Source organism: Podarcis erhardii (genome assembly GCF_964252035.2).
Source record: "Podarcis erhardii genome assembly, chromosome: 13".
NCBI classification, from domain to species: domain Eukaryota; kingdom Metazoa; phylum Chordata; class Lepidosauria; order Squamata; family Lacertidae; genus Podarcis; species Podarcis erhardii.
Window position 1 is genome coordinate 31,594,443 of NC_138502.1, and position 12,791 is coordinate 31,607,233.

Sequence of the window (12,791 nt, forward strand, 5' to 3'; positions counted from 1 at the left end):
AAAAAAAACTCTCATTTTGAAATGTGTCAAAAATGTAATCATATTTTATTCATTTCCTAAACTTGTGTAATTGCGCTAAACCAGCTTTTCATCAGTCTTTCGGTTCATTATTTTAAATAGGTATTTTTGCAACTTGATGTTTTGCATGCTTACTTGGAAATATGTTCTCCCTGAGTTCAACTGGACCTAAGTGCGCACAGTGCGCACAGTGCCCTAAGTGCGCACAGGGTCGCAAGCTCAGCTACATTGCTTTGAATGCCTCACTAAACAAAAAGTACAGCTAACTAAATTATAAACTGCTTTAAAAAATGGTTTCAAAGGTTTGCATAATTCAGAGCAGTGCTAGCAGGAGGGCTTCCTTAATACAGAATTAAATGACAGGATATGGACCACCAAGTTGGACGTTTAAGTATGTGGCAGATCTTATTACAATGCTTCAATGAATTATGTCTCCCAGCCTTTGACTGGACTTAACCATCCAGGGGTCCTTAACCTTCACCTTTTTATGGGGTAGGTGGCGGTGGTTTGAGAACATTTCTTTACTATTTTATCCACCTGTCATTATCGGTAGAAGATGACCCAAGTTTTGGGTCACTTTATGGCAGCCTTGGTCCACCTGTGACTTTAGCATGCCTGGGAAGAGCTGTCTACCAAAACAAAACACACACACAGAGAGAAAGAAGAGACAGAGAGAGGATAAAAAAAAAGTTTAGTTACATACTTGTTTAGAGTGACTGGTAGGAGCAGCGATCCTCCAGCAGGTCTTTCCACATTGGTTTGTCAGGCAAATTGTGTTGCTGTCTCCAAAGCAAAATCCAGAATCCAGTGAAGTGAGGCAGTCCCGGTAGAGCACTGAGAGGGAATGTGTCAGAGGCAAGTTAGGCAGGTATATGCAAGTGCCACTCCAGGAGTGACTGGTTCAAGCACTCAAAGCAGGGAAGGAGCCAGGATAGAGCCAAACCCCACCTCTCAGCCCCACCCACTACCTGCTGATTTTAACCCTTTCAGTCACGGACAAGTGCCTTGGCAGTGGGTCTCCTTTGTAAAAGACAGTACGTACACACATAAATAGATATGTATTACATATGTAAGATGGGAATATACACATCAACATCTTACCTGTTGCAACTTGAGTGGGCTAGAGCCCACTTTTTTTCAGATGCACAAACAGGATAATTAGAGGCAGAAAGCTGTGGTCTCTTTCCTCTGCTTCCTCCGAAACTTCGGTTCATTAACTGCGGTGACATGTTTGGTTGCTGTTGTTTTCGTTCTGCGGTACAGAATGAGAAGTTCACACTGGAGTGCTTGGATTTGCTCCATTTTCTTTAAAACGGTGGTTAAAAAACCAGAGATACTGAGAATAATGCTGCGTACCTAGAAGCCAACTGCTTTCCACAGCTGTGCTCCCAAACTTCAGATATGTATGGACTGGATCTAGATATGTATGGACTATCTAGAGCTTGCACTCTGCACGTGATTAATGGCTCTCTCTTACAGAATCAAAGAATTTTAAAGTTGGGACCCTGAGAGTCTTCTAGTCCAATCCCTTGCAATACTGGAATCTCAGCTAAAATACATGACAGATGGCCATCTAACCTCTTAATAAAAATCCCCAAGGAAGGAGAGTCCACTGCTCCTTGTGGAAGTGTGTTCCACTGTTGAACAGCTCTTACGGCCAGAAAGTTCTTCCTGATGTTTAGTCAAAATCTCTTTTCTTGTGGCTTGAATCAATTGGTTCAAGTCCTTGCCTCCAAAACAGGGGCTGAAACACAATAGCTAACAGATTAGGACTGGATATAAAGAAACCAAGTTTTGAGCCCTGATTCCTAATAGGAGACCGTTTCAGTCTATCAGCAGCACACTGCTACTGATTTACTGTGGCTATATTTGCACAAACAAACATCAAAGGGAGGCTCTTAACAGGAAAGTAAGGTCAAGGTAAAGCGTAAAGGGACCCCTGACCGTTAGGTCCAGTCACGGACGACTCTGGGGTTGTGGCGCTCATCTCGCTTTATTGGCCGAGGGAGCTGGCGTGCAGCTTCCGGGTCATGTGGCCAGCATGACTAAGCTGCTTCTGGCGAACCAGAGCAGCGCATGGAAACGCTGTTTACCTTCCTGCCAGAGTGGTACCTATTTATCTACTTGCACTTTGACGTGCTTTCGAACTGCTAGGTTGGCAGGAGCAGGGACCGAGCAACGGGAGCTCACCCCGTCGTGGGGATTCGAAACGCCAACCTTCTGATCGACAAGCCCTAGGCTCTGTGGTTTAGACCACAGTGCCAGAATTTCAATTCATGAAAAAAGTTCAGTTCTAATCATTTAGGGCTGGATAAAGACAATGGCTTCCTGACTGCTCCAGCCCATTGAGAGGGGGAGCTATTAAGCTTCCCTCCTGACACTGCCTCTCAGCTCACTACAACTTTGCCCTAACCAAGCCTCATGCCACTTCTGCTCCCCCCAATATGGGCTGCTACTGTTTCATGTACCATTACAGACCTTCATTAACTCATGTTGCCAAGCTGATAGATTTATCACCTATCACTGCTCTTGCAAAGGGCCACTGTACTTATGCTGCATACATCTTGCTGTAACTGAATTGTAACTGACTCTTATTTCTTGCATTTCATTTCCCTCTGATGTCCGCACTAACAAATTCCCCCTCCCGTGTGCATGTACCTGCAATTGAGGATTACACTTCGTGTTTCCATGAAAGCTTATGCCGTAATAAATACGTTCGTCTTCCAGGCACCACAAGACTCTTTGTTGTTTTCCCCACAACACACAAACTTAACCCAGCAACCTTTCTCGTACTGTATGTCGTGCACTGATGGGAATTAGATAAATGATAAATAGTAATAATAGCAACAATACCCAATTATATATGGATTTTTGCTCTTTATTTCAGGCATTGGGGACTGAACAAAATAAGTCTTGGAGAGGCTGAAGCTGAAGTAGAAAGAAATGGCGACATTAATTCAGGCAGTTTCTATTGAAGACAGGTTGGCTGGTTACATTAAAAGGATTAGAGAGCAATCAGCATTCCGCAATGACCAAAGAGAAAAAAAAACCCTGAAGCAAAATAAACATTTAAAAAGCCACCCAACCAACTGACCCTCTGCTGGAGGTCACAAAAAGGTTACATGGGAATCAACTCATGGTGAAGGAATGTTTTCCCCCTTCTCCTCTCAACCCAGGGTTTTGCTCATTCATGTGCATTAAATGGTATTGTCGGCTGTGCTGAGCAAGAAATGGATGCTACTTTATTGGTTTACAATGGAGAATGCTGGGAGTGTAAGCTTTTAGGTTACACAGAGTTCATCTTTGGGTGTAGGCATTCGTTTTTATTTATTTTTATATATTTATTTTTTAAGGATAGTATTGCCCGCCTGGCTGGAAGTTAGCCCAATAAATCATTTTGCTACTCCTGGGTTGGATCCAGATGGGAGTTAGTTTGACTAATCTTTTTACATAGATTTAAAAGGGCCACAAATGTAGCTAATTTGGTCTGGATTAGGGATCAAATGATCTATCAACGTTGGTTCTCTGTTTCTCATTTTTCAATCTTAAATTTAGTTTACAGCAATTTGCAATTAAAAACAAAATCACCAGCATGTTAGTGTGATTTTCCCCTAATAAAACATATTTTTGTACACAGCTGTGACTGATGTACAACTTAATCTAAGGCATTTTGTATGCTATTCTCATTAATAAATGCATCATTTTATGCACACTTTCTCATAACATATGCATTTTTGTAAACATTTTTGTTGGTTGCATAATTGCAAATTTCAAAGCCTGGCTGTGTTTCAGTTCTCAGATTGTTTTAGAAAGTGGGCATTTGACAGATTTGCCTGTAAAAGCAAACTGAATGAAATTCTTCCCCCATTCCTAGTCTGGATAACCCATTTTTCTTGGTTGTTTCTAATGCACTCCCAAGGTTTATCATAACTGATGGGGTGATTTTATTCTATTGTCATTTGCCGATATTATATTATTTCATAATGTTATATGTGAAATTCATTATTTAATTGTGTCACATATTATTAGTTATATTCTGGATTTTAGTTGTATTTTGAATTTGAATATTGCTCAAATTGTTTGAGGATGACCATGTTACTTCGCTGCATATTTTGACCTAAGAACGGTAAAGTGGAAAGGTGGCACGCAAATTAAAAATGAAATATAATGTGAGCAGCAAGGAGGTGTGAGTGAAGAGAGCATTTTTGAGGTCAAGCATTTGCTTCACTTCTTTGTTCTGCCAATGTCACGCTGTAATCTGAATTTTGCAATTTAATCTGTGGGGGAATCTGGTGGTAGGTGGTCTGGTTTTGCTCTGATGGCCTTCCTGTTCCTTCAGTTGCATATTTATGCATTTGTTTATTCCAATTCATACCCAGTCTCCTAATTTGGGGCAGATTACTATTTTGAAATGACATGTTAATATATTTTATACCAGGGAAATCTTTGGAGTGGCAGGTGTTGCTGAATGTATAACTTTCACCATCTTGACTTTTGACCATGCTGATTTGTATCACAGTACCCCAACCATGTTATAGACCAATAAACTTAGATTTAAACACACACACACACACACCAACCCAGGAGAATATACACCAAGGCTGCAATCCTATGTACACTTTCATGGAAGTAAGTCTCGCAGAACCAAGCAGGATTTCCTCCTGAATAAGCATGCACAGGACAGGGCTGCAAATTTCAGACCCTCGCCCAAAGCTTACATTATCCCATATTATATATTTAATTTAAATGATGGGTGTTTTTCATCAGCGAGTTGAAAAATCATTCTAATTACCACCTGTGAAGCTTTGATGCTGCCACTGCCGCGCCACCTGGGTCACATGATCTCTGTTTGCAAGGTGCTTCCTGTAGCAAATAAATGATAGCCACAAACCCCTTTGTCTGGAATATATAGGGACATGTGGTTAACAGTGGAAACTGGAAGACCAGTCGCGCACTTAATGCTCACAGGTGACATAAAGAGTGAATGATGGTTCAGATATTAATGTACAGTGGCACCTCTGGTTACGTACTTAATTCATTCTGGAGGTCCATTCTTAACCTGAAACTGTTCTTAAGCTGAGGTACCACTTTAGCTAATGGGGCCTCCTGCTGCCGCTGTGCCGCTGCCGCACAATTTGTGTTCTCATCCTGAGGTAAAGTTCTTAACCTGAGGTACTACTTCCGGGTTAGTGGAGTCTGTAACCTGAAGCGTCTGTAACCTGAAGTGTCTGTAACCCGAGGTACCACTGTAAATCTCTCTTCCTGCATGAACTTCAGTTTTTTTTTAAAAAAAAATCTCCACACCTTCAGCACTGTATTCACCCCTGCACACAAATAGCTGAAGTGAGGAAAAAGTGCCTTTAGTCAGGGATGTGGATTCCACGTACACATGCTGCACCAAGAAAACAGAATCCTAAAAGAATCCTATAGACAAATTAACTATATTTGCATCCACATCCACTGTGTGTCTGTTATTCTGCTTCATTTTATTATGGCTAAAGAGTTATGCAACTTGTGGTCAGCCCTTTCCCACTTCAAAGGCATTGCCCCCATGATTACGTTCACTAGAAACTTTTTTCACAATGGAAGCTGAAAATATTGGATTAAACCTAATTCCAAATGTGTCTTCCTTGTGTAGCAAGATTGCCTGAATGTGCACAGCACTGTTTTGGCCTTTTGCGTAACTTGTGAAACTGCTCTTAGTTGCGTTGGCAAGAGCGCCACCTGGTGACCACCAACACCCCTTGCTGCAAAGACGGTGAGGTTGAGGAGATTTCAGGTTGGCTTTGTGTGTTCTCCGTGCTGAAATCTCTGGGCTTTGGCATCCATACCAGAAAGAACACTTTTGGTTTCTTGAAACACATTCTAAAGCAGTATGCCTCTTAACAGTAGCCAGAGGGAACATCACACATACAAAAACTATGGACATTTGATGCACACCCAAAGGTCTTCTCGGAGTACAACCAGTTTTTCCTTTAATTGGGGAAGTTGGACTGTCAGCACAAGAGCTACACGCACACATCCAACTGGTCTTTGGTTGCCTGAAGGGCCCAACTTTCAATGGATTAAACAGGAACAGAGAAAGTTGCCTTATATTGAGTCAGACCATTGGACAAACCAGTTCAGCATTGTCTACACCAGGGATAGTGAACCTGCAGCCTCCAGATGTTGTTGGAATCCAACTCCCCCCAGCTCCAGCCAGTATGTCCAGTGGCCAAGGATGATGGGAACTGTAGTCCAGCAATTTCTGGAGGGCCATGGGTTCTCCACTCCAGGTCTGCACTGACTGGCAGCAGTGTTGTTGTTGTTTAGTCGTTTAGTCATGTCTGACTCCTCGTGACCCCATGGACCAAAGCACACCAGGCACCCCTGTCTTCCACTGCCTCCCGCAGTTTGGTCAAACTCATGCTGGTAGCTTCGAGAACACTGTCCAACCATCTCGTCCTCTGTCGTCCCCTTCTCCTTATGCCCTCCATCTTTCCCAACATCAGGGTCTTTTCCAGGGAGTCTTCTCTTCACATGAGGTGGCCAAAGTATTGGAGCCTCAACTTCAGGATCTGTCCTTCCAGTGAGCACTCGGGGCTGATTTTCTTCAGAATGAATAGGTTTGATCTTCTTGCAGTCATTGGGACTCTCAAGAGTCTCCTCCAGCACCAGAATTCAAAAGCATCACTTCTTCGGCGATCAGCTGTCTTTATGGTCCAGCTCTCACTTCCATACATCACTACTGGGAAAACCTCTGCATAGAAGCACCCTAGCTGGATACAAGACTGCACCAAAACCCCACCATGGCTAGGTTTGTCCTTCGCATTGGAGAACCACTCACAAAGAGTGCATTCTGTCCTTTCAGGCTGCAGCATTCCAGTGCTTATAAGTGCACACAAGAAAATATTATTATTTATATGTATTGCATTTTTACCACACCTTTTGTCCAAATACTTCAAAGTCGCATACATGGTTCTTACACATACGGACAAAATTTTATCCTTACAATCATCTTGTGCTGTGGGTTTGTGTTCTAAATGGTCAGACAGTAAGCTTCATAACTCATCTGGGTCTCCCTGGGTCTTGAAACAAAACTGCACCACACTGAGATTGAGGTCATGTTCATACCATACATGGAAGCACTTTATGACATCCCCCAAAGGATCATGGGGCAGTTCCCAGAATTCACTACAACTGTTGAAGTGGTATAAGAGTGTTTTGAAGATATGGTGTGGATATAACCTGATTAACTCTTTAGGCTGCAGATTTACATTCTTTAAGTCGAGTACAGCCAGAGATTTTAAGAACTGGTGCTGAAAAAACAGCTGTACTTGATGGGAGTCGGTGGCTGTGTGCGCAGGCTGTGTACGCAGGCTGTGTACGCATTACAAGCTGTTCTTTTCTCAGTTTGGTTCAAAGCCCATTTGAGGGAAAACACATAAAAATGCAGTATTTCATAATAAGTGACAGGACATATATGGACTGAGGTTTACAACATGAGTACAGTGGTACCTCAGGTTACAGACACTTCAGGTTACAGACGCTTCAGTTTACAGACTCCACTAACCCAGAAATAGTACCTCAGGTTAAGAACTTTGCTTCAGGATGAGAATAGAAATTGTGCTCCGGCGGTGCGGTGGCAGTGGGAGGCCCCATTAGCTAAAGTGGTACCTCAGGTTAAGAACAGTTTGAGGTTAAGAATGGACCTTCAGAACGAATTAAGTTCTTAACCCAAGGTACCACTGTACACCACTTCCCAAACCAGCCATGGGAGAACACTGGATGCAGAGTAAACAGGAGTGTGTGCCCAGTGTCTCTCTCTCTTGCTTTGCACAGTGAATGTGAGGATACTCTCCATTTGACTGAGGGCCATTAGTGCTTCCACAGATGGCGGCTGTTATGTTAATGAACTGCCTTGTTGTTGCAAATATATATGGCTCTTGCTTTCATTTCAGGTTTGGATTACATATGTGCAGTTGAAACAAAATATTGCACCCATTCAAAATCGGTCAAAACTTCAGAATGCAGAGCTAGAATTATAAACTTGTGCACCATTTTTTAACTTTTGGAATTAAACTTCCCCTGGCTGCCCAATTAATTTCAATACCATTATTATCCACAAGACATCTGTTATGCTTATCCATGGTCTTGCTTCAATAAAAGTCACTTGAAAACTTCTACACTTCCTTATTCCAATGGACCAGTCACCAGCTGCTGGGGTTGCCATATTTCAAACAGTGAAAATTGTTGAGTTTTTTTTGGCTAAAGTTGTTTAGCTCTTTTTTTTTTTTAGTTCTGCCCAAAGTTGTTGAGCTTCTTTGGGGGGGGGGGGAATCGCAAAAACATGCCATTTTTGAGCTATTTTTAAGGAAAATCGGCAAAAACTGCACTGCCGACATGAGTGGGCTACCGTATGTCTGGATTTTCCTGGACATTTCCTAAAACTGATTTTCACCCGGACACTGCTGCAGACTGCTGTATTCCAGATCTGTCCGGGAATTCCCAGACGTATAGCAACCCTGTATTAGCCCCAGCCAGCATGTCGAATGGCCAGGGATATAGCGAGTATACAGGATCAATCCCTGAGAGTATGATCAATATTAAATAGCTACAGATTGAAAAGTAGGTTCCACAGGAAGCATCTTTCAGGGTGGGGGGAAGCGAGGATGACGCTTTATCCCGTAAATCTACAGATCCCATCCCAAATATTATTTTTTCGCCCTGAGGCCTTACCGTGAAACTCATGGAACTTTTTTTATCAGGAGCATCTGCCTGCAGTACCCCCCCTTTCCCAAGGCCATGGTTCCCTGGGGACAGGTAGGGGCTTGCCCCCAGCTCAGGATCATCTCCCGGAAGAGAACGGGTATCGTATCTTTGCTCACAGGCCTAGCTAGTGCCGAGACCACACAGGTGGAGTAAATAAAGTTAATGCCGTAGAATTACCGTTGGGGCATTTCCTCGCTGAGGAGCGTCTGAAGCACCGAGCTGTGCCTTGAAATTACTGCTAATTATAGAGGCCATTTGCATAAATTACAAGGAGAGAGGCAGTTGCCGCCAATCCTTTCCATGCACTTAGGAAGAGAGTTCCGCTTGTTGGACGGCGACAAAGAGGGAAAGGGCGGTGGGGTGGAAAGGAAGATAGCCTGATGAGGAGGATGGATTCGGGAGGAAGAGGGGAGAGGGGGGGCGGGGGGAGAGAGAGATGTTAGAGAGATGAAAGATCCTAGATTTGCACTAGAGGCTAAATAGATGTTGGAAAGAGGCCTGACATTTTGCAGAATTAGCTGGGGAAACCCCACTTTGTGCATCCAAAAGTTGGATTTTCATAATCTGAAATATGAGTTTTAAATTAAGAGCCAGCTTTTCAAGGAGCAGGATGGGGGGGTGGATTTCTGTTGCTGTGTGTACAGTTTTGCCTGTGAATGCTCAAATGACAGTGGCCTACCTTACGGAAATGTTGAAAGCATTCCTAAGCGAATGCACACAGGAGGCTGTGAGCAGTTGTGACAACTAGAAATTCTTATGCTCAGAGACAGCTCCCTCTTTTATGCTCCTTTTCACCACGGGACCTGCACTGCCCAAGAGCAGGTTAAAATTGGTGGTGGCTCTTGAATTGGCTGTAATTCCATGTTCTCACTGCTCAAATAGACTGCCCCTGCTCAGAAACTACTGTGCAACAATTCTTCTGGCTGCTGCAGTCTAGCTTCCCTTCTCCAGTTCTGTTCTCCGTCAACAGTATTCAGATATTGTGTGTTTTCCTGAGTGAGGCTGTGGCGAGGAAATAATGATGCCACTCTGCCTGGCCTGCTGCCCTCACTAAGCCTCTGAGTGAGCTGAGGTCTCACTTTACATTTGCTTATGTACATAATAAAACTAAAACAAATGCCTCTGGGAGAATTAATTAAAATGGTGGCTAGCTGGGGTTTCACCAGCACTGCACTTTGTAGTATGACCATTTACCCTATAGGCAAAGTTGTTGTTGCTTAGTTTTAAAAGTGGGGAAAGGGCAGATCTGGGGCCTGGTCCAAAAGATTTTAGGAAGAGGCCCCTGGCCCCTGGGACATACCTCACAACATCCCAGGGGGATATCCTCTAACTACAGCTAAAGAAATGTTATCATTGCAGATATGTTAAGGTGATTTCCTTTTTCTTCACCTGGCTTCAGGAGTTTTATGAGTTGCTATTTTTGTTGATTCTGGATTATTATTTATGAGGCTGGTATTTTTGGTAGCTGTTTAATGTATTTAGTGGGTTTGGTTTTATTGTATGTATGTTTTTATTGTTCCAAGTAGTATGTAAGGTTTTATAAATAAATAAATAAGCAAGCAAGTAAGTAAATGTTGGCCCAATTATTCTTTGTCTCAAAAATGCTACATGAGGAAAACTGCCATGGGGTTATTTGTAACAGAACAGTGGCATGTGGGGAAAGGAGTAAGGGCATCCACTCACCCCAATTACTTCCGCATTCTCTGTTGTCTATTAAAAATTTACAATCTGAAAAAGACCTACTGGGTCTATAGTTATATAATCTGTACCGTTCGGCCCCTAAACAAGGCTGGTCCAAGTTATTTTGACACCCAAAGTGGAAAATCCTCACAACAGCTTTCACTTCCCTCTTATTAACATGGGAATTGTGTTCAGAAAGGGTACCTCACATAAGACTTTATGGGCTTCCCCTCTCTCTAGGCTATAGGAGGGAATGCCATCGTTAGAAATAGTATTCATGGTGGCATGAACTTGGAAACAGCCCATAGCAAATATTCTTTTAGGATAACCTGGTGCAATTTGTACCTCAGAGTTTGCGTGATGCCTAAATTTGGGAGGGAATTTCCTCCTCCGACGATTAGTCAGGCAAATGGGACCACAGCTGAGTGACACGGCGCGAACTATGAATAACCAAAGTCGTCTCCAGTTTTGTTCCTGGCATACCCAGTTTAAAGGCGTAGATCTTGAAGAGACTCAACTGCTACCCGTCAAGTAGACAGTTTTGGACTAGGAAAACCAGTAGTGCGATGCAGTATAATATCACTTCATAACACTCTAATGTTTCCTACCTGACTCATGAAGTGCGTGATTTGGTTCACTCACTTTCCCGAGTCACCTGGAGCTATTCTGTTCTGCAGGCACTTTTCTTACAGAGCACCTGTTCTCTCTGCTTGTGGCGCAGAGCGGCCTGGATTGCATGGGCAAATCTGGGCAGAGCAGTTCTTAATTTATTAAGGAAGAGTGATGCCAGGGCTCACATCTGCAGAGAAACCCCTCATAAGGCAACTGACTGTCCTTGAAGCCCTTTCCCCTAATGCGCTATTTGTGAGGGCTCTCTGTAGTTACTTATGGGTGGGGGGTGGGGAATCTACACACGAAAGAATTATTTATTTCATTTGTCCCTGGAACACATGCTTGGAGGTGAGCCCAGGTGATTTGGCGGGCTAGTGGATGGGTGCTGGTGGTCAGATGGTTTCAAATTGTTGTAAGCTGCCATGGGATCTTGAGGTGAAGGGCAGGCAATACAGTGGTACCTCGGGTTAAGTACTTAATTCGTTCCGGAGGTCCGTTCTTAACCTGAAACTGTTCTTAACCTGAAGCACCACTTTAGCTAATGGGGCCTCCTGCTGCCGCCGCGCCGCCGGAGCACGATTTCTGTTCTTATCCTGAAGCACAGTTCTTAAACCGAAGCACTATTTCTGGGTTAGCGGAGTCTGTAACCTGAAGCGTATGTAACCCGAGGTACCACTGTAAACTGAAATTAAACAACAATAACATCAGTTTATGCTCTTCTAATTATAGGACCTTAAAGACCACCTTCTCTCACATGAATCTGCTGGGACACTAAAATGATTCTCACAAGTCCTTCTTTGGGTCCCCACCACCACCGCCTATAAAACAGGGCTTTTCCAGTTGTGGTATCCCAATTCTAAAATGTCTTCCATGGAGACAGGGGATTATGGAGGGCTCCACTGGCAGAGGGAACCCTAGGCATAAATGCCCTTTAGTAGTCCCCTTATTACGTTGGTGGGTCTACTTGGCAGTGATGGTGAGAGCAGCCGTTGGCCACTTGAGTTTCACACAATGCCCTGTTATCAGCAGTATTGTGAGGAATTAAAATGGCGGCCTACAGATCCAGATACCAGGGCAGGTGTTAGTACCACTGGGTCCTACCCAAGGGTGCTGGAGTCTTTTTCATACCAAGGTAAGGCCTTATTACTTGCCAAAGCTTTCTAAATGCTGACTTTTTATACAGTTTTAAACCTAGTGTTGTTTTCTCCTGCTGCTTCTGTTTTATGTGGGGTTCATGTCCAGTTATTTATTTTTACCCATTAGCCATTCTGCAGTATTTTAACCTGGATGTGTATGAGTAAATAGAGGCTGTGTGCAAGTGGGTTTTATAGGCCCAATTTTCCTGTACAACTTTTGTCCACACATAGAATCATAGAATTGCAGAGTTGGAAGGGACCCAGAGAATCATCTAGTCCGACCCCCTTCAATGAAGGAATATGCAGCTGAACCATACGGGGATTAAACCTACAACCTTGGCATTATCAGCCTCATGCTTTAACCAACTGAAAGTGCTTTCAATTTAAAACTATATCTCAGTGTTTCCTGTCTATGCCAGCAAGCAGTGCTTGATGGAATGTATTTGCACTATGTGGCGTTGTCTCCTCCATTAATACTTCCCCATCTGTCTGACATTCCAGACACCTGAGATCCACTGTGGGCTTGTGCCCAGGTGTCTACCTATCCACATACACCTTTTTTTCAAAAAATCAATGCATTAGTGCAATAATGAA

The 12,791-nt window shown here is 43.3% G+C and overlaps 1 protein-coding gene across 3 annotated transcripts in view; it reads right to left on the reverse strand.

Moving 5' to 3' along the window:
• Positions 1 to 12,791, reverse strand: part of SP6 (Sp6 transcription factor) — a 96,542-nt gene that overhangs the window by 30,651 nt on the left and 53,100 nt on the right. For 2 of the 3 annotated variants that reach the window (XM_081838136.1, XM_081838137.1), the window contains exons 3-4: positions 1,120 to 1,270; positions 722 to 852 (exon numbers count right to left, since the gene is read on the reverse strand). The gene's annotated coding sequence lies outside the window, so the exon portion shown is untranslated. Of the gene's footprint in view, positions 1 to 721; positions 912 to 1,119; positions 1,271 to 12,791 lie in introns of those variants that run through there. The other variant, XM_081838135.1, reaches the window with a different exon arrangement.